At 39.5% G+C, this 20385-nt stretch overlaps 1 long non-coding RNA gene across 1 annotated transcript in view; it reads right to left on the bottom strand.

Annotated features, from left to right (window-relative positions):
• Window positions 1-19507, bottom strand: part of LOC143033052 (uncharacterized) — a 75260-nt gene extending 55753 nt beyond the window's left edge. The window contains exon 1 of the long non-coding RNA XR_012967159.1: window positions 19417-19507. This is a non-coding gene — a long non-coding RNA (uncharacterized LOC143033052). The remainder of the gene's footprint in view (window positions 1-19416) is intronic.
• Window positions 19508-20385: the final 878 nt, after the last annotated feature.

Raw genomic sequence — 20385 nt, 5'->3', positions numbered from 1 at the left:
GTGGGATTTATTAAAGTGTGGATGGAAAAAGTGTGGTCCAAACGGCCAGGTGGCCTGCTACGAAAAAAAGCATTGCTAGTTTGGGATCAATTCAGTTCACACAGGACAGACAACACTAAAGAACTAGCAAGAAGAATGAACACAACATTAGCTGTAATTCCTGGTGGCCTTACTTCCCAGCTACAGCCACTAGATGTGAGCATCAACAAACCATTCAAGAATAACATGCGTGAAGAATGGTCTAAATGGTTGGCAGAAGGAAGACATGAAATGACACCGCGTGGAAGAATGAAACGCCCATCAATAGCTCAAGTGTGTGAATGGGTGTTGAAATCTTGGAATGCTATTAATACTGAAGTTGTTGTAAAGTCTTTCAAAAAGTGTGGTATAAGTAATGCCATGGATGGTAGTGAGGCAGGCGCGGATCTAGGAACAAAGTTTGGGGGGGGCCCGACGGCAGGATTTTCGGTTGTTTAACGAGCATTAGCATTACCGTCTCTCCACTCACGGGATTCTTATTTGTTAATAACTGGCGGACTGACCTAAATGAATGGGCATAACCATCTGCTCTAGGTGCCAGTGTTTCTCTTCGGATTCAAATGAGAGAGGAATTTTGTATCTTATCAAAACTTTATTGAAAGTAAGAAATTAATAGCTAGAGACCTAGAGACATTAGACCTCAATTTAAATGTAGAATATATATATAAGACAGTAAGCATTATACTTTATAATATTACCTATAATAGTAGCCTTAAAAGTAACATGCAAAGGTTATTACACTGAAAGGATTATTCACACTGCAGCCTAAGCAAAGAGAAGACGGCGGTTCCATAAATGATACAATGATAATAAAAATGGATTATAACATGGATTATAAAAATGAAATAGTGAACTGAAATGAAATCGGGCCAAAGGGCCAAAGCCAAAAGGGGGGGCCCGGGCCCCCTGGGCCCCCCCCTTATATCCGCGCCTGTAGTGAGGATCATTTATTGTACATGACTGACAGTAGTGATAACTCTGCAGATGAGAGTTCAGAACATTTACATGAATCCAGTAGTGACGAGTTCTCGGGATTTGAGGATGAGTAAATTTCTTTCAAGTTTTATATTTTTACATGCATATCTTTGACAATTTTAGTTTATTTTTATGAAAATAAACCCACCCTTGGATAATGAAAAATGTTTAGTATATTTACTAACCACCAACTAGTATCATCACCATACAAACATAATCGGACAAGTGATTACGGTACATAATGTAAACAATACGTCCAATACGTGCCTTCGCCCGCCACTAAAACAAGAAGAGATGGACTGCTTCACTGTGTGTATGTATTTACCTATGATATTTTTAATTACATACAGGTTGTCGTCGACTTACGACCGAGTTCGGTTCCGACAGACAGGTCGTAAGTCGATCTGGATGCAAGTCGGTCTTAATATACAGTCAAACCTCGGTTTTCGAACATAATCCGTTCCAGAAGGCTGTTCGAAAAGCGATTTGTTCGAAAACCGAAACAATTTTTCCCATTATAATCAATGTAAATAATTTTAATCCGTTCCAAGTCTAAAAAAAAAAAAACTTTTTCTAATTTTTTTTTTACTATTTTACACCATAAACTGCACTTGCTGCTTCCCCATGACGAACAATGGAGTGTATCCCACTTCTTTTCTTAAACTTTTCAAACCACTCTCTGCTTGCTTTAAAATCAAACCCTTCCGGAATAATGCTAGGATCTTTTTTTTTATCAAATCTTCATACAATTGTCTTGCTTTGGCACAAATTGCATCTTCACTAAGAGTATCACCTGCTAACTGTTTCTCATTTACGAAAATCAGCAAAAGTTTCTCCACTTCCTCCAATACCTGTGGCCTTTGTTTGCTAAAAACACTTGATCCTTTAGCCACATCACTTGCTTTAACCTGGTCTTTATTTTTTAGGATGGTGCTTATCGTCGATTTCGCCAACGCAGACACACGCAGACACACGCAGACACACGAACGCCAGATTCATATTTCGCTATTAATTCTTTTTTAAATTCAATAGTTTTGCGCACTACTTTCCTCTTTTCTTCACCACTTGAACTTGCTTTCTTTGGACCCATGATTAGGGGCTAATACACGATGCAAAGATGAAAAAAAGTCAGATTTACGTAAATAAGAACGAACACGTCTGCTCGGAATGAACTTTGATCGCAAATGCGCTACGGAGGAAGCGTCCTTAGCGTTCGAGTTCTCTCGGCTCGCGAGTGAGCCGCGTTCGGGTACGCTCGGCTTCTTTCGGTTTGTTCGAGAGCCGAAATTTGGTCGAGTTCTGAGACGTAAAATTCTCGAACTTTTTGGTCGAAAACCGATTTGGTCGAGAACAGAAGCGTTCGATAACCGAGGTTTGACTGTATATACAGTATATATTACCCTTTATATATATATATTACCCTTTAAATATTATTTTTGTTACTGTATATATATATACCCTGTATATTGTATATTATACTTAGCATACTGAAATAATCTTAGCATCTTTGAACTATGTTGTATAGTATTTTTAACCTTTTTATAATCTTATCTGATTTTTTTCTGGGAAATGTAGCCTACATAAGCATACTGAATAAAATCCTATCATCTTTGACCTATGATATCTAATACTGTATTTTTTAACCTTTCTATTATTTTACCATCAGACTTTCTTTAGGAAACATGCATACTGAATAAAATCTTGTTATCTTTGAGCTACGTTGTTTGATATTTATTAACTTTTTTCTCATTTTTGTTAGGCCTACGCATGCTGAATAAAGTCCTGTCATCTTTGACCTACAAGTGCTTTTTGTTGGTTAAATTAAAATCATTGCCAAAATTAGTTAAAAAAAATTCAAACACATTCTTTTCGTTTACGTACTGTACCGAAAATATTATCGACAACAGACTAGGCATAAACAAAGTTTACTGTTCCACATTTTTAATCGCAAAACATAAAAATACAAAATGCTGTACCGAATATATTGTTATCGACAACAGACTAGGCATAAAAAGTTTTACTGCTACATTTTATTAATTACAAAACATATAAAAATACAAAATGCAAGGCAAAATTAGGAATTTTTTTATTTCAAAACACATTCTTTTCGTTTACGTACTATACCGAACATATTGTTATCAACAACAAACTAGCCTAGGCATAAAGAAAGTTTTACTGTTACATTTGATTAATTACAAAACATATAAAAATACATAAATACAAAATGAAAGGTAAATTAGGAAACATTTTACTTCAAACAAAATGAAAGTATATTTACCTAGCTGGGATGCTGACACTGCTAGCAGCCTGCCAAAACTATCATACTCGCGTCCCACGGCGTGCGGAGTAATTGTACTGCACTGCCAGGCATAACATTGCAATTCTATTACTCTATTAAATGTTAAATATTATTGCACTATCTCATGGTCGTAAAGTCAATCAGTCATAAGTCGCATAGGTCGTAAGTCGACGACTACCTGTAGTTGTAAATTTGTGGTGAGTGCTTCAGCAAATTTGTAATGAGTGCTGAGACAATAGTGTCTTGCAGACTCCTTGCTTCTTATGTGTTTGTGTTCAGTGGTCGGGTATATGGTGAATGTGTTCTTGTATGAGAATGACTTTTTTTTTCTTAGAAATTTCTTTCAAATATTAGGGTGCGTCTTCCAAGATGCAGCGTCTTGCAAGCCGTAAAATATGGTATATTGTCTACGTTGACAACTGGTACACATCTCCTTCCTTGTTCCACTATCTTCAGGCCCGGAGGACTGGAGCCGTCAGAACCATGAAGATAAACTGGCGCCATATGCCTGCAGACCTCAGCGTGGAAAAGAGAGGGGATGTGGACTATCAGTCAAATGCCACAGGGATGTTGTGCTCACAATGGAAAGACAAAAGGACGGTCACCATGCTAAGTACAGTCCATACATCTGGCATGGTTGATGTCCAGAGCCATGATAAGGTGATCCAGAAGGCCCAGTGTATTGCGGACTACACGAAGCATATGAAGGGTGTTGATCTGAGCGACCAGCTGGCCAGGTCATACCCTTCTGTCAGGTGATGGAGGAAGTGGTACAAGAAACTTTTTTTTTCCTGATGACATGACAATAGTCAATTGTCATGCCATATGGAAAAAAAACTGGGCCACATGGGGGATCATTACCACTTCCACCGGACCCTGGCAAATGCCATTGTAACGGGATGGGTGTAACAGTATCGTTACATGATCTCCATCGAGCATTACTTTGTAGACACAAGATGTAACGGGGTCGTTACATCATCTCAGAAAGGGGTTACTTGCACACACATTTTTAGTTTTGTTCTTTATTCTTCACACTTTAAGGAACTTAGTTACACTCTGTTACACAGTCTTAACACTAGGGCACGTCACAAGAACCGACGACGGTCCGCGTCTTGCCAGAGAGTTTTGCTCTCCGGAAGTGCTGAATAGACAAGTTCTTGAGTTGCCTTTAATCGTGATCTTAACATTTATCTCTAGTTTGTCTGTTGTCCCACATGGGTGGGGCAACTGCATTAATTACATATTGATGTCTATTACCATACATGTTAATTATATATCCAGGGGAGGACCGTCAGTATACGTAATATCGTATGTCAGTACTGGGTGGCTACTAGATTGATCGCGTGTGTTCGTGTGTGTGTGTGTGTGTCGTTTGGTGGTTGACAGTGCTGTTCACACGAGCACGAAATGTTGATTCGGCAAGTTTGAGAGGAGTGTTTAGGTCAGCGTTTGATGCTTGACTGTCTGCGGACAGTGAGTGAGGAAGTGGGTTATATGACTGGGCGATACTACTCGTCATGTATATGAGGCGTATACAGCCATACTCGGTGAGTATGTCGGGCTTCTGGAAACCTACAACCAGCGAGGCAGCCCATCTCCCATGCCCTTTCCCTCAAGACTGCATGGGAAGACTTCCCATGCAGTTACGAAGACAGAGGGGGGCAAATACCGAAGGTGTTTTTTATGCTACCGTGACGGTAAGAGGAAGACGACTCACACTACATGCGGGGTGTGCAAGAAGTGACTCTGCATGTATGGTCATTTTCAAAAGTACCACGAAGAAAAAAAAATTGTAAGTGTTTATTTATCGGGCCATCTTTCTCTCCCACCTCTATCTTGGGTCAGAAGCAATGCAGCAAGACACAGTATCCCCTATTCCCTGTGGCTGTGGCCATGATGGATCAGAAGCAATGCAGCAAGACACAGCAATATTTTTTGTGGTACTTGTAATGGTTCAGAAGCAATGCAGTAAGAACCTGCAAATTCTAATCGGGTCATCCCTCTCCTGATCTGGGTCAGAAGCAATGTAGCAAGACACAGCACACCTTAGTTTCATTTTGTGTGTATATATATATATTTTCTACATAGGTGTTGGATATGGTCAGAAGCAATGTGGCGAGACACAGCACACTTTATTTTCATTTTGTGTTTTTGTATATATGTTGTATGTTTGCATATATGTATATATTATATATATATGTATATTTTTATGTTTTCATATTAATGAGTTTACTAATATGCTTGAAGAAATCTTAATCTCCCTAAAAAATAAGAACCTATATTAAGGGGACCGGCTAGTCAAGAATCGATGAAAATTGGGAAAAAAATGAAAAACTGGAGAAAAAATTCTACATCTGCATATGGCAATCGACAGTCTGCATGCGGAGTATTTCATCAAAATTCCCCTTAGTTTCGTAGTTATGGGAAATAAACCCCCTCCTCCCCCAACTCGGCCCTATGATATGTATTGGTCAGTACAATATATATATTATTGCAATAAATAACAATAATTTGTAATGATTGAGTGCTATTGCTAGTGACTTCTGGTAACTCTGTCTCTGTACCAGAAGTTATATATAGACCCTAGCATGGGTAGATGCCTCAGCAAGCGATAAACAATAGACGGAGATTGAGTGATATGCTCCACTGCAAGCCACCATCACTCATCCTTTTGTCATTTGACAAGCTGTTTTACTATTTTTGAGATGCCACGTCCTCGCAAGCAAACCAAACACCTTCAGGAAGCTAGGAGGAGGCAAGAATTACGAAGTAAGCAAGCAGAAGATAAATGTGCACAGCCATCCACAAGCACAATCTCCCCGTCCCAGATATCCCTCCTCTACCACGCCTCCCACGCCTTCCTCCACCATGCGTCCCGTTTTTCTCTCCTCCACTTCTCCAACCTTCTCCACCACTCCAGCTGTTTCTGAAGAAGGTGACACAGCACGGAAATCTCGACGTATAAATATACGAAAGGAAATACCGAATGTTTCTGCAGATGCAGGAAGATCAAAGACAGCTGATGAGTCTGAGGAAGAAGAAACCCAAAACTGTGAAAAAACAAAGTAAAGTGTAAAAGAATATACTCCTGGAACATTCAACTGAAAACCTGGCAACAATGACATCCTAATGTAATAACCTGCCTAAAATGCAGGTGGGGACAGAAGATTATATGACTGGACATCAACATATGACTGAATATGAATAAATTTTATTCTAAATATTATCAACATTCAAGCCTAAAAAACTACATACATACATATCCCAAGGCTTTTTCCCCCTTACAAGGGAGGTAGCCAAAAAGGGAAAGGCATAAAAACACTCCCACCCATTTCATCCCTACATACACTCCACACCCCTTCCACCCTCCCTCTCATCTGAGCACCTCCTGGATGACGGGTCATCCCTGCACCCTGCCCACCGCCCTGGGTCAGAAGCAGTGTCGCAAGACACAGCACATCCACAGCAAGGCCGCTTCATTTAATCGGCGACCCCCCCTCTCCGTCCCCCCTTGCATATAAGGAGAGGACGGGGAGAAAATCCCTTCGGGCTGCGTCAAAATTTACTCACACATACTACCCCACCCCCCCGCCCATTCCTCCTCATGCAATCACAACATCATCCATATACAACCATTCTCCACTCACCTCTGTCTTCCGTCCTCTCCCTTCCTTCCTCAACAGACATTCCCCTCTTCCCCAAAGCCCCCTTCACCCCATCCATCCACCTCATCCTAGGACGTCCCCTCATGTTCACTCCCTCCACATCTGCCTTCCATACCTCTTTTACTAGTCTTTCTTCACTCATTCTTTCCATGTGTCCAAACCATCCTAATATTCTTTCATCAACCCTATCTCCCAAATCCTTTTTCACCCCTGTTCTCCTCCTCACCTCCTCATTTCTCACTCTATCCAGCCTAGTAACCCCCACCATACTTCTCAGACACCTCATCTCAAACACATTCAAACTCCTTCTCTCTTCTTCTCTTATGTTCCACGTTTCTGCCCCATACAGTGCTGTTGGCACAATCACTCCTTCATACAGTCTCCTCTTCGCATCCATTCCCAAATGTCTATTCCTCATTACACTCTTTAATCCACCAAGGCATTTACTCGCTTCTCTCAATCTACATTCTACCTCCACCTTCACTCCACCTTTTCCTGCTACACTTGCACCCAAGTATCTAAAACTATCCACTTCCTCCAGTCGCTCTCCCTTAATGTTCACTTCCAGTCTACTGCCACTTTCACCCCTTGTACATCTCATCACCTTACTTTTACCTACATTTATCTTTAGCTTTCTTTACCCTAAAAAACTAAATAAGGAAATGCCATGATATCCCTTATTTATATTAGTATGTAGGGGTTCAAAGTTAGTGAAAACTTTGATGGCCCATATCTCAAAACCTAAGTTTTATACCTTCAAACTTCTACTACTCCATAACATCTTAATCAATTTCACTGAAAATTCACACATATGTCTAAATCTACCTGATTGATGAAATAGAATTTTTTTTTTAACATCTGAAAGGGTTAATTTTTGCCAATTTTCCCCCCCTATTTGAAGGGGGACGGGGTGGGAAAAAATATAAAAAATTTAATTCCACAAACTAATTACTTTAACTAAAATTTCTCTCTATTAATTTGAAGGTCTGGATGAGGTCCTTCCACCATATTAATTTCATTCATGAAGAGCAATTATTATAGGAGTAGCCATTTCAAAATTATCATTTTTTTTTTAAAGGGAGGTTCAAAACATGAAAGGGTTACAGATTAGTTTTTTTAGGTTAGGAAAGATGTATATGGCGTCCCTAACTCCTGGCATAAATTTCTGTGCAATAACCCAATTAATAAAGATTTTCATCTTTTGATCAGCCGGTCCCCTTAATGTGGTTTACTTAAGTATGAAACAAACCAGGCACTTTACCAATATGATTTTTTCATTAGGTTTGTTTCCTTTAATAAACAAACCAACCCAAATCCCGAATAACAAAAACCAGTGAGACATTAATAGAAAACATTTTTACCAACATTATAAGTTCTAACAATTATAGTGGTATTTTATTAAGTGATATAAGTGATCACCTGCCTGTATTCACAATTAACCCAATAGAAATACATCGCAAATCAAAACCAGAAATTATAATAAAGCGTAAAATGATTTACAAAAGTATTGCAAAATTGAGGAAGGAAGGGAGAGGACGGAAGACAGAGGTGAGTGGAGAATGGTTGTATATGGATGATGATGTGACTGCATGGGGAGAAATGGGCGGGGGGGTGGGGGGTGGGGTAGTGTGTGTGAGTGAGTTTTGACGCAGCCCGAAGGGATTTCTATCCGTCCTCTCCTTATATGCAAGGGGGGACGGAGAGGGGGGGTCGCCGATTAAATGAAGCGGCCTTGCTGTGGATGTGCTGTGTCCTGCGACACTGCTTCTGACCCAGGGCGGTGGGCAGGGTGCAGGGATGACCCGTCATCCAGGAGGTGCTCAGATGAGAGGAAGGGTGGGAGGGGTGTGGAGTGTATTTAGGGATGAAATGGGTGGGAGTGTTTTTATGCCTTTCCCTTTTTGGCTACCTCCCTTGGAAGGGGGAAAAAGCCTTGGTATATGTATGTATGTATGTATTGCAAAATTAAAAGGGCTTGAAAGAAGAAAACTGGAATCTGGTTTATGAGTTTGAAAATGCCAATCAATCATACGGGAAAAGAATACTGCCACCAAGTTTCCCACTTGGATCGTAAGAGGCGAGAAAAAAGGGACAGGAAGAGGGACTAGGCATCCTTCGCCCTGTAGCCCCACGGGGCACACATCCTAAAGAGAAAAGTGAAGGCATAAGGGGTGCTGGAGGGCCAGCACCCTAAGGTTTGGGTCTTTTAATGTGCGTGGATGTGGTACAGATGAGAGTAAAAGGGAAGAGATAGGTAGTATGTTTGTGAGAAGAAAGATGGATGTGTTGGCTTTGAGTGAAACTAAGTTGAAAGGGAAGGGTGAGTGTAAGTTTGGGAGTGTAAGTGGGAGGTTATCAGGAGTGAAGAGAGGGCGAGGGAGGGAAGGGGTGGCTATTCTAGTAAGTGAGGAGATAGGTAAACAGGTAGTGGAGTGGAAGGAGGTTTCCTCAAGGATAATGTGGATGAATGTGAAACTGGGAAAGGAGATGTGGGTCTTTGTAAGTGCATATGGGCCTGGCAGTGAGAAGAGCGTGGAAGAAAGGGAGGCCTCTTGGATAGATTTAAATGAGTGCATAGAGGGTTTAGGAAGAAATGTCAATGTAATAGTACTGGGAGACCTTAATGCTAGGGTAGGAAATGGTCCAATCGATGGAGTGGTTGGGAAGTGTGGAGTTCCAGGAAAGAATCGTAGTGGAGAGTTGATGGTGGAAATGTGTCTAGAAAGAGAGTTGATGATAGCAAATACAGTGTTTTGGAAGAAAGTCAAGCATAAGTACACATGGGAGAGGGTGGTGGAGGGAGGGGTGGTAGATAGAGCGCTAATGGATTATGTAGTGGTAAATAGGATTATGATAGGAAGAGTTAAGGATGTACATGTGCTAAGGGGAGAGGGTGGGGGAATATCAGATCATTTTTTGGTGGAAGGTAAGCTGAGAGTGGAGGATAGATGGAGAAAGAGGAAAGGGACAAAAGGTAGGGAGGTTCTTAGAGTGAACTCCTTGAATGAAAAGGAAAAGGAGAAGGAGTACAAAAAGAAGCTGAAGGAGGAGTGGGAGGGAGTAAAGGATGGAGCAGAGATGGGTGTGGAGGAGGAATGGGGATGGTTCAAGGAGGGAGTCTTAAAGTGTGCAAGGATGGTGTGTGGAACAAGGACAGGGGGAAATAGAAGAAAGGGTAGTGAATGGTGGGATGAGGAAACAAAGAAGGTTGTAGAAGAGAAGAAGCGAGCATTCACAGATTGGTTACAAAAGAGGACGGGGGAGTCATATGAGACGTACAAAGAAAAGAAAAGAGAAGTAAAGCAAAAGGTAAAGGAGGCAAAGAGGAGAGCAGATGTGAAATGGGGTAGGAGTATGACAGAAAATTTTGAAAGTAATAAAAAGATGTTTTGGAAAGAAATAAAGAGAGGAAGAGGAGGCGAATCAAGTAGAGAAGAAAAGGTAAAAGGTACAGATGGAGAGATGATAATGGAAGAGATGGCAGTAAGGGGAAGATGGGCAGAATATTTTAGGGAGTTGCTAAATGTGAAGGAGGATAGGGAAGGAAAGATAGCTGCAGTGGGAAATGCGAAGAAAATGAGAGTGATGAGTGAGGAGAATGGAGGAGAAATAAGGAAGGATGAGGTGAAGGCAGTTGTAAAGATGATGAAAGCAGGTAAGGCACCTGGTCTGGATGGATGCCATGCAGAATGTCTGAAAAAGGGAGGTTCAGTGATGGTGGACTGGTTGGTGAGGTTATTTAATGTTTGCTGGAGAGAGGGTAGAGTACCGGAGGACTGGAGAAGTGCCTGTATAGTTCCTCTTTACAAGGGAAAAGGGGACAAGTGTGAATGTAGTAGTTTCAGAGGGATTAGCCTGTTAAGTGTAGTAGGGAAGGCTTATGGGAGGATCTTGAGAGGATTAGGAGAGGAACCAGAAGGAGTACTTGGTGAGGAACTGTGTGGATTTAGGACAGGTAGAGGTTGTGTAGATCAGATCTTTGTGGTAAGACAGATATGTGAGAAAGCTATAGGAAAGGGGAAGGATGTTTTTTGGGCTTTTATGGATCTGGAAAAGGCTTATGATAGGGTAGACAGAAAGGCACTGTGGGAGGTTATGCAGATTTATGGGATAGGAGGAAAGCTTCTGGGAGCTGTCAAGAGTTTTTATGAGAGTAGTAGAGCTTGTGTCAGGATTAGAAATGGAGAGAGAGAGTGGTTTGAAGTAAAGGTGGGACTTCGTCAAGGATGCGTTATGTCGCCCTGGATGTTCAACTTATACATGGATGGGGTGGTGCGAGAGGTGAATGCTAGGGTAGTGGGTCAGGGATTGGAGATGGTTAAAGAAAATGGAGAAAAGTGGGAGGTGAGCCAGCTGTTGTTTGCGGACGACACTGCGCTTGTGGCAGGGTCAGAGGAGGGATTGAGGAAGCTGGTGGCAGAGTTTGGGAGAGTATGTGATAGAAGAAAGCTAAAGATAAATGTAGGTAAAAGTAAGGTGATGAGATGTACAAGGGGTGAAAGTGGCAGTAGACTGGAAGTGAACATTAAGGGAGAGCGACTGGAGGAAGTGGATAGTTTTAGATACTTGGGTGCAAGTGTAGCAGGAAAAGGTGGAGTGAAGGTGGAGGTAGAATGTAGATTGAGAGAAGCGAGTAAATGCCTTGGTGGATTAAAGAGTGTAATGAGGAATAGACATTTGGGAATGGATGCGAAGAGGAGACTGTATGAAGGAGTGATTGTGCCAACAGCACTGTATGGGGCAGAAACGTGGAACATAAGAGAAGAAGAGAGAAGGAGTTTGAATGTGTTTGAGATGAGGTGTCTGAGAAGTATGGTGGGGGTTACTAGGCTGGATAGAGTGAGAAATGAGGAGGTGAGGAGGAGAACAGGGGTGAAAAAGGATTTGGGAGATAGGGTTGATGAAAGAATATTAGGATGGTTTGGACACATGGAAAGAATGAGTGAAGAAAGACTAGTAAAAGAGGTATGGAAGGCAGATGTGGAGGGAGTGAACATGAGGGGACGTCCTAGGATGAGGTGGATGGATGGGGTGAAGGGGGCTTTGGGGAAGAGGGGAATGTCTGTTGAGGAAGGAAGGGAGAGGACGGAAGACAGAGGTGAGTGGAGAATGGTTGTATATGGATGATGTTGTGATTGCATGAGGAGGAATGGGCGGGGGGGGTGGGGTAGTATGTGTGAGTAAATTTTGACGCAGCCCGAAGGGATTTCTCCCCATCCTCTCCTTATATGCAAGGGGGGACGGAGAGGGGGGGTCGCCGATTAAATGAAGCGGCCTTGCTGTGGATGTGCTGTGTCTTGCGACACTGCTTCTGACCCAGGGCGGTGGGCAGGGTGCAGGGATGACCCGTCATCCAGGAGGTGCTCAGATGAGAGGGAGGGTGGGAGGGGTGTGGAGTGTATGTAGGGATGAAATGGGTGGGAGTGTTTTTATGCCTTTCCCTTTTTGGCTACCTCCCTTGTAAGGGGGAAAAAGCCTTGGTATATGTATGTATGTATAAGTAATTTTAACAAATGTTGCCCTGAGAGCGAAGTAGAAATAAAATCATACAATAAAAATTCAAAACTTTTGTTTATTAACAGCCTTAAGAATGCATGTCAAGAAAAATCAACTCTACAAGAAATTCAATAAAAGCAAGTCCACGACTGACAAAATCAAATACTGTACAAAATGTACAAAACAGACAACAATCCTATGCAACTGCAAGAAAAAACACCATGATACTCTGAAAATAATAAAGGTAATACAAAAAAGACGATGGGAAGTGAAACAACTTATCTAGGCCAAAAAGTAAAAATCACAACTAATACAGACCTTATTAAAAAAGGCAAAACAAAAAAAGATATAGCAAATTAATTTAAAGATTTCCTCTCCAAATAAAAACTAATCAAACTCGAGACTTTTGAAACAACGAATTAGTAACTCCATGTTTTTAAAACCAGTCACCAAAGATGAGCTTATGAATACCATTAAATCAATGCAAAGCAAGAAATCACTTGATTATCTAGGAATCAATATGAGCCTCGTAAAGCAAAACATGCCAAACAAAAAAAAATTCAGCAATATGCAACAAGTCATTTGAGCAAGGATTATTCCCAGATGCTATGAAAATAGCAAAAGTAGTTCCAATATCTAAATCAGGCGATAAATCTAGCTATAACAACTATTGACCAATTTCACTATTACCACAGTTTTCTAAACTGCTGGAGAAGTTATTGGAGAATTTCTAAAACAATGCATTCTCCTTTTTACCTACATCTACCGGCTCTCACCCACAAGACTAAAATGCACATATGCATTGCACCACAGAAAACACAATGGAAATAGCAGAAAATTAAAAGTGTCTTACACATATATAGATGGCTTAATAACAGGCTTGAATGAACTGAATGACTACCAGAAGGAAAAACAGCTGGACATAATGGGAATTGTAGATAGAGACAATATTAAAAGGTCCACTACCACCCAACAGTGTAGGACATGGTGCATATAATTATTTGATAAGAAACAGAGGTAAAACAAGGGGATGAAGTTATGTTCCTGACTAAGAAGGATATAAATGTGAGGAATGTCACGTATGGAAAGAATAGAGATGATTATGATTGAAATGGAAGACAAGGATGGGAAGAGCAGGAAGTTTGTAGTAAATTATGTGCCTCCTAAAACTGCTTCGAGGGACGAGAAAGAACACAATATGTAGAAGACAAGGATAACACTAAACAAGATAATGGAAGATGGAATAGTTATAATGGGTGACTTTAATTGTAAAGAAATCTGCTGGGAAGAGATGACAGTGAAGGGTTGAGGCGACCTATGGTGAAATATACTACTTGATTATAGAACATACAATGACGCAATGGATTCAAGAGAATGCTAGGTATAGAAATGAGGAAGAACCATCTAGACTGGACCTAATAATCACATCAGAACCTGAAATAGTGGACAAGATTGAATATAAGACACCAATAAGTAAAAGTGACCACATATTGGTTGAACTGGAACTAAACGAGGAAAAATACATGAAAAAAAATGAACAATATAGAGAGGGAAAATTAATATAAAAAAAAAAAAAAAAAATTGATAGAATAAGAGAATTCTTTCAAAAAGCAGACGGGGAAAGAATACATAAGGAGGAAACAACAGTAGATGAGAAATGGAATATTTTGACAAATTTATAAAGTTGTGGAAAAGTATGTCCCAAGACAAAAGCAAGAAAAAGAATTTAATCTTTAATATTTGAAATTAACTTAATTTTCTTTTGCAGTCAATTTTGACTAAATTCCCCCTTATGTCGTAAGCTACAATCTAGCGATTTATTATCTGAAGTTACAATAGGTGGTTACAAAGGCCGGTTTCCTGATGTTCTTCCATACAAAGTTTGTTCGGATTTTGGTCATTTCCTCGTTTGAGGACCTTATTTCTTTTTGATGGATAGTAACCGGCACTGGGGGGGGCGCTATTATTCCCATATATTTTTCTAAGTTTATAAAAAAATTCTTTTGAACTTGGTCTATTGTTTATAATCATTGGTTCCCTTGCCTTGTCTACACTTTACTGTTTAAAAAATGTTGTATTTATATATTATCTTGATGAAATTTCTCTAAGATCAGTCGTATTAGTTGGTCTATAAGACAGTTTTCGGTATGACAGTCGTCGTACACTCTTGATTTGGGAACGAGTTTGTTTGCTGTTTCAAAATGGCTAGCGACGAAAGGTCATTTTCTGAGTCTGAGGACTTAAAAGTCCGAAGACAAAGAGCCCATAAAAAGGGTCTTATCTCAAAGGACTTAAAGGCTCTAAAAAATTCACAACTTGACTCACTTTCTCTTACCGTCCTTGACACCATGGTGTCACAAATGGAATGTTTCCTCTCGGAAATCCAAAAATTTAACTAAGTGATACTTCCAGCTCCCTTGCCTTCAAGGAAAATTCCTTGAAAAAACCTTTTGATTCTAGCAAGGGAGTTTTTGTCCCGCTTCTGACCATGCAAGTCCAAAGTGTTCTTCCTATAATTCCCTTGAACACAGGAAAGCTAGAGCAGTTCAATTAGGACTAACATATGTTTGAATCATGGACATGGCTCTTTGGAATGCCCTGGGTTAAAGGCCGCTCTGCCTTATAAACGTTTTGTTTGTAACAAACCCAAGCACCATGGAGCCATGTGGATTCTATGTCCACTCCTGAGTTCATTTTGGCTTTCGTTAGGTTTGCTAACAGATATGGAATTCCTTCTGTAGTTTATTCTGATAATGCTAAATCCTTCGTACAATCGGGAACAGTTATTGAACAACTTTGGTCATCTTCTGAATTTGAAGAGAAGTTTAAAACTTACCCTGTTCAGCATAGAACCATCCCTGTTTATGCTGCATGGTATGGTGCCACTTGGGAAAGGTTGATTCAGACTGTGAAACAATGTCTCTAAAAGGTATTGTGGTAAATTGATATTTATTGTATTATTGCTTTATTTTTATTTTACAGTAGGCTTTGTATTAGTGTATAAGAATTATATACTTATACCGTAGGGTGCCTACATACCATTCGATTCTCGTATGTTTGATACTCTATTATGTTTAAATGATCTATAACATCTGTTAGTATTATTCATATAATTAGATCCTTTATAGACATATTTTGTTTTTGTTTCAAGTACTGATACGATGACGTCAATCTTGTGTTTTTTTTTTACGATTGTCTACCAAGCGCTCCCAATAAAGAGCAAGATTGTTCTTGGTTTTTCCTTCGATTCCTCAGCCATATTGTTACAGTGGCGACGAGGATTTAGGATCTTACTTGTGGATGGACCAGTTACTGTTTTGGAAGACGGAAATAGCAGTACTTTATTTGATGCATGAGTAAAAGACCAATTATTTATGGCTGTGGATGCAGAGGTGTATTTCCCAAACTTAGTGGCCGAGAATTTAAATTTGCAAACCATGTCTTCCACTAAGACTTTTGAATGGATTTTAAATTTTGAAAAAGCTTTTGTTGGGGAAAAGTTCCCGGCTACTGAAGTCAAGAAAGTAGGGGTTAGTTCCGAGTTTTTCAAGGGTCAGAAAAAAGATTATAAGCATTGTGGGTATCCACATAAAAGTGAGAACTGTCGTTTTTCACATACATGTTCAATTTGTAACACTAAGGGACACCTCAAAAGAGTGTGCCATTTTTATAAAAAAAATTCTGGTAAATACACAGGTTCTCAAGGTAAGCCTAGTGATAGCAGTGCCCAGAAAGGATCTTTTCGAAAATTGAACAAGAATAAGAGGTTTGATAAAAAGAAAACTAATGCCGTTTTTGAGGAAATTTCTCAGGAAGAGATAATGGTAGTGATGATAATCAGTTGTTACATTTAATGGATAGGCCTAGCCTTCCAGAAGTGGTTGGTGTTGATTTTTTACATGTACCTGTACACAGTGTTGTAGGTAATGTTTTGCCAGTGAGAAATAAAATTTATATTATTGCAGGTCATAATGTGCCTTATGAGATTGACTGTGGGGCCAGTGTGTCTACCCTAGCCTTGCATTGGGTTAAGAAATTGAATTTAACTTTGGAGCCTAGTGATAGAATTTTAAAGGCTTATGGTGTTAATAATTTACATGTTTTGGGTAAGGTTTATGCAAATGTGTTTTATAATGGTCACAATGTATTTCAGAGTTTGTATGTAGTGGAGTCTAATAACTAACTTACGTGGAAGAGATTTAATGCCTAAAATTGGTATTGCACTCACAGGTATAGATTCACAGCTGATTCTAGATTGCCCATTTCATGTGTTGTAGCAAAGGTACACCTAAAGAGTGGTGCTGTGACTAGTTGGAAAAAGGCAAGGCCTGTGCCCTACCACTACAGAAAATTAGTGGAAGATGCTTTAGATAAGTTAGTTGATAACAATATCATTGAACCAGTAAATTCTAGTACTTGGGCAGCTCCAATTGTACCAGTGTTAAAAGCTGACAAAAAGTCAATGCATATTTGTGTGGATTTCAAGGAATTAAATAAAAGTATTTCCTGTGACCAGTACCCTCTTCCTAAGGTTGATGAAATCCTTGCTGTTGTTGGTAAATGCAAAATATTTTCTAAAATTGATTTAAAGGATGCTTATTTACAGGTGCCAGTAAATGATGAAAGTCAAGAATTGTTAGTTATTAATACTCATAAAGGTCTTTTTAAATATAAAAGGTAACCCTTTGGCTTTGCATCATCATCTGGAGTGGTGTTGTATGAATTTCTTTGCAGACGATGCAAAAATACTAGAGAAAGCAAAACTGGGGAGGATTACAACTCGTTACAACAAGACTTGGACAAGATCTGGAAATGGACTCAAAAGTGGGAAGTGAAATTCAATATCAAGAAATGTAGTATAATGGAATTTAGAAAAAGTAAAAACAGAATATCAAGAGATTATAAAATTGGCGAGGGTCAAAAAAGTAAACTCCGAAAAAGATCTAGGAGTCATGATCAAAGACATGACACCGGATAAATATATTAATAATAGTCAGAGAAACTTATAATTTATCGAGGTCAATAAAAGTGGCATTTGCCTATTTGGATGAGGAAATAATTTTTTTTTTTTTTAACTACACTAACAAGACCAAAACTGAAGTACACTGCAACACTGGCCACCCAGTACCAAAAAGAATATAAAGTTAGAATACAAAGAGCAACAACAAAATTGGCACCAACTCTTTCCAAAATGACATATGAACAAAGACGGTCCAAATTAGAATTACCAACTCTGGAACAAATGGAAAGAGGAGACTTACTACCTATAGAATTATGAAGAGAATGGAAATTTTAGACAAGAATGATTTATTGAATGGGACAATGGAGAAACAAGAGAAAAAGAAACTAAAAGATAATTACAGAAGAGATCTGAAGGAGAAAAAAAAAAAAAGCTTCCCACACAGTGATAGATACTTGGAACAAATTAGACAATGTGCAAACACTACAAGATTAAGAAAAAACTATGCTGAGAGATACAAAGATGGGTCACCACAGGCATAGCTCCCTTCCCGTACAATACAACTAGGTAAATCTGAATCACCTCAATTTGTCCTCTTTGGCTCTGACAAAAAGACTACATGACCTGGTTTCAGAATTAACTTCCATCTACAATTTCAAGGATTATATCAGTGTCAAAGTAGCAAATTTAAAGTCTTCAAAAAAATCCAAAATATTCACTCTCACCAAGGATATGGTGCATCTGCACAACCATTTAGTGAGAAATTGTACTTTAGAACTTTGAGACGTTTACACACTACCACACCCCCACCTCAAAGTTCTACCCTAATTTCACTGGACCTTTCCATATCATTGGACAGGAGTAATAATAAAATGAAAGCACTCAAGTTGCATGTTCTTATGAGTGATGCAGATATCACGAGTTCCTCATACATACATACATACATACACCAAGGCTTTTTCCCCCTTACAAGGTAGCCAAAAAGGAAAAGGCATAAAATCATTCCCACCCATTCCATCCCTGAATACACTCCACACCCCTCCATCCTCCCTCTTATCTTAGCACCTCCTGGAGTTCCTCATGGCCTTAACAAAACATTCCATCATCAGTTGGTACTACCCCTACTATAGAAAGACTTTACCAACACAACTTCCCTCTACTCCTCTCCCCTATTACAACCTTTGCAGGCGAACCACCCTTTCACACAATTGCATCTTACCTAGGTGAACAAATATATCTACTTCTCCATGTTCTTATGATTAAGTAAATTTTACAGTATTTTCCTATGATCAAACTGCTCAAATCCATATTTATTTATCTTGTTGCAAGAAAGAAGTATACTTTTGTGCTTGCATACACTCATGCATTAGCTACTCTACATCAGATCCTAGTAGTATTGGCTACATCAGATCCTGGTAGTAGTGGCAAGCCTTCAACAGAACCTACTGTTATGTGACCTGCCAAATTGGCTTGACCTGTGAGTCCAACCACCAAGACACTTGCATCTCAAACTGGCAGATTCAACCATACAATATTGCCATATAACAGTTAATGTAATTCACTACTTTGTGTAGAGATGTATAGAGCTAAAATAAGTATAGACCATGCTGTTCCATAATGTAACAATTTGAAAGAAACTTAATATGTATACAACTGTAAAGTTATTATAGTGTTGGCAACTGCCACACGCCATCACTGGCTTTGGTGGAAAGCACCAGTGACTGAGGCAACAGAATAAAGAGAAGAACCCACAGTTTTTCTCCACCTCCAACCAAAGTAGATCCAAACACTTGTCTACATTAACTAAATTCCAAATGTAACCAGTTAATACTAATGTACCTTTAGGGTTTGCATTTTTGGGAGGAATTTCCAGAAAAAATAATACGTTTAATTTAAAAATGCATGATAAATGCACCACAAAAGTGAAAACTTTACATAGCATAAACCAATTCAAGGTGGTCATAACTGTAAATGGACTTTACCTGTGAACTTCTACAGCCTCCTCTCAATCTTCTGTAAATGCACACTGGTAACCTCCACTCGTTCAGAAGATCGAGGCACTCTCCTTACCTGCAATAAATGCAATTTGTGGTTACTTACATTTACTTACAAAGAGCATCATGCAACTGTTAAATCTAATCCATGCAATGCAAGCTAAGAATCTTCATACAATTCTTGCAATCAATGACCAGTCATTCTTAGTCCTATGTAATTTCTATGATAATGATTCCCGGGCAAACCCTAGGTCAGGGATCACTTTGGCAAATGTGCAAAGCCTGGCACACTACTTTTCCAGGATGTGAAACCCATAGCTCACCATAAAAGTATGACTACAGTAATAAATTAGGACAAGGGAATTGTACGAGAGGTACAAAGTAAAAAAGTAAAACAAGATAAAGGAGGCTGATATCAAATGAAGTAAGAGTATGATAAAATCTTTTAAGTAATAAAAAATGGTTTGGAATGAAATTGGAGAAAGGCAAATTAAGTAGAGAAAATGTAAAAGGTGTAGATGTAGAGATGATAATGGAAGAGAAGGCAGCAAGAGGAAGGTGGGCAGAGTATTTTAGGCAGTTGTTAAATGTGAAGGAGGATAGATAGGGAAAGGTAGTTGTAGTGGGAAGCGCTAAGAAAATGACCATGATGAGCAAGGGAAATGGAGAAATAAGGAAAGATGAAGTAAAGGCAGTTAAAATGAGAGCAGGTAAGGCACCTGGGTTGGATTGATGCCATGCAGAATGTCTGAAAAAAGGAAGTACAGTGATGGACTGGCTGGTGAGGTTAGTGTTTTGGAGAGGGTAGTGTGCCAGAGGACTGAAGGAGTGCCTGTATGGTTTCACTTTACAAGGTTAAAAGTGAGTAATAGTTTCAGAGGGATCAGCTTTTTAAGTAGATGGGAAGGCTTATGGGAGGGTCTTGATTAAGAGGATTAGGAGAGGAACAGAGGGAGT

This window comes from Oratosquilla oratoria, chromosome 15 (genome assembly GCF_046742065.1).
Source record: "Oratosquilla oratoria isolate Oo_2021 chromosome 15, ASM4674206v1, whole genome shotgun sequence".
Classification (NCBI taxonomy): Eukaryota; Metazoa; Arthropoda; class Malacostraca; order Stomatopoda; family Squillidae; genus Oratosquilla; species Oratosquilla oratoria.
The sequence above is the reverse complement of the archived record's forward strand: the minus strand, read 5'-3'. Positions and strand labels throughout refer to the sequence as shown.